This window comes from Pristiophorus japonicus, unplaced genomic scaffold (genome assembly GCF_044704955.1).
Source record: "Pristiophorus japonicus isolate sPriJap1 unplaced genomic scaffold, sPriJap1.hap1 HAP1_SCAFFOLD_2158, whole genome shotgun sequence".
NCBI classification, from domain to species: Eukaryota; Metazoa; Chordata; class Chondrichthyes; family Pristiophoridae; genus Pristiophorus; species Pristiophorus japonicus.
Window position 1 is genome coordinate 10,001 of NW_027251863.1, and position 2,500 is coordinate 12,500.

Sequence of the window (2,500 nt, forward strand, 5' to 3'; positions counted from 1 at the left end):
AGAGACCGACCAGGGCTGCCGCCCAACCGACTATTCACCCTTTTTGGGCGGGAATTTATTCCCTTTTTGCCCATTTTTCGGGTTTTTGGTCGGGCTTCAAAAGCGGCTGCCCGAGGCCTGGCAGAGGCCGGGGCATGGTCCCCGATCGCGCCAGGCGGCTCGCGCGACGCGATTAGGCCCCGAAAGGAGTCGGGAAATCGGCAGACCTGCCCGAGTTCAGCCCGCGGGGGCGGGGGGCAGGTCGGTTCGGCTCAAATCATTAACCAAAGCCGAGACTTGGTCTCGCTGGCGCAACCGAAGTGCCAGGCTGGATAACTCATTAACCAGAAGGCGGCTGGAGGCAGGCAGGGCTGATGGCTGAGGCCGGGTGGAGGCCACCCGCGGCCGGGAAAGTCAAAAGTCCCGTTGTGTGGAAGTCTATGAGGTCAGATTCGGCCGCCTTACCGGGCCTTCGGTTGATGGTTTCCCGCTTGGGCAAGCGAGTCGGCCCGGCAAAGTGGCCACTTGCATTTTCTGGCAAGTGTCTGCGAACAACGTTAATGAGTTGAACCTCGGCAATTGTCGGAAGTCCCGATGAAGAAATGAAAATGCCCCTTTTGCGGGGATTTGGATGCTCATGGCCGGCAGCAGGTGGCCCGACGCCCCGCCAACTTGACACTTGTCATTTCTGTCCTTGGGGGTTGGCGGGGTATCTGCACAGAGGTAGGAGGTGGCAGAATCGAGACTTGGTGAGTTTTCCAAACAAACGTCTCGAGCCTCCAGGTCTGCAGAGACCGACCAGGGCTGCCGCCCAACCGACTATTCACCCTTTTTGGGCGGGAATTTATTCCCTTTTTGCCCATTTTTCGGGTTTTTGGTCGGGCTTCAAAAGCGGCTGCCCGAGGCCTGGCAGAGGCCGGGGCATGGGCCCCGATCGCGCCAGGCGGCACGCGCGACCCGATTAGGCCCCGAAAGGAGTCGGGAAATCGGCAGACCTGCCCGACTTCAGCCCGCGGGGGCGGGGGGCAGGTCGGTTCGGCTCAAATCATTAACCAAAGCCGAGACTTGGTCTCGCTGGCGCAACCGAAGTGCCAGGCTGGATAACTCATTAACCAGAAGGCGGCTGGAGGCAGGCAGGGCTGATGGCTGAGGCCGGGTGGAGGCCACCCGCGGCCGGGAAAGTCAAAAGTCCCGTTGTGTGGAAGTCTATGAGGTCAGATTCGGCCGCCTTACCGGGCCTTCGGTTGATGGTTTCCCGCTTGGGCAAGCGAGTCGGCCCGGCAAAGTGGCCACTTGCATTTTCTGGCAAGTGTCTGCGAACAACGTTAATGAGTTGAACCTCGGCAATTGTCGGAAGTCCCGATGAAGAAATGAAAATGCCCCTTTTGCGGGGATTTGGATGCTCATGGCCGGCAGCAGGTGGCCCGACGCCCCGCCAACTTGACACTTGTCATTTCTGTCCTTGGGGGTTGGCGGGGTATCTGCACAGAGGTAGGAGGTGGCAGAATCGAGACTTGGTGAGTTTTCCAAACAAACGTCTCGAGCCTCCAGGTCTGCAGAGACCGACCAGGGCTGCCGCCCAACCGACTATTCACCCTTTTTGGGCGGGAATTTATTCCCTTTTTGCCCATTTTTCGGGTTTTTGGTCGGGCTTCAAAAGCGGCTGCCCGAGGCCTGGCAGAGGCCGGGGCATGGGCCCCGATCGCGCCAGGCGGCTCGCGCGACCCGATTAGGCCCCGAAAGGAGTCGGGAAATCGGCAGACCTGCCCGAGTTCAGCCCGCGGTGGCGGGGGGCAGGTCGGTTCGGCTCAAATCATTAACCAAAGCCGAGACTTGGTCTCGCTGGCGCAACCGAAGTGCCAGGCTGGATAACTCATTAACCAGAAGGCGGCTGGAGGCAGGCAGGGCTGATGGCTGAGGCCGGGTGGAGGCCACCCGCGGCCGGGAAAGTCAAAAGTCCCGTTGTGTGGAAGTCTATGAGGTCAGATTCGGCCGCCTTACCGGGCCTGCGGTTGATGGTTTCCCGCTTGGGCAAGCGAGTCGGCCCGGCAAAGTGGCCACTTGCATTTTCTGGCAAGTGTCTGCGAACAACGTTAATGAGTTGAACCTTGGAAATTGCCGGAAGTCCCGATGAAGAAATGAAAATGCCCCTTCTGCGGGGATTTGGATGCTCATGGCCGGCAGCAGGTGGCCCGACGCCCCGCCAACTTGACACTTGTCATTTCTGTCCTTGGGGGTTGGCGGGGTGCCCGGAGATTTTCGGGAACACGATTTTCAGAACATTTTTACGACAGCGGGTACACTTTGAAAGCGCCCGAAAAGTGATGCTTTGCTGAAAGGTGCTCAATCTCAGGAAAGAGACCTTTGAAAAGAGCACTTGGAAAGTCACAAAATGAACGGTGTGCGAGACTTGGAACAATTTTGACAAAGTCTTTTGTTGTACTTTTCAAACTCTTTGGTGTTTTGCTGAAATCGTACTCTGGGAGCCAGCAGCCCCGCTTGTACCCGTGCCCGGCTCTCA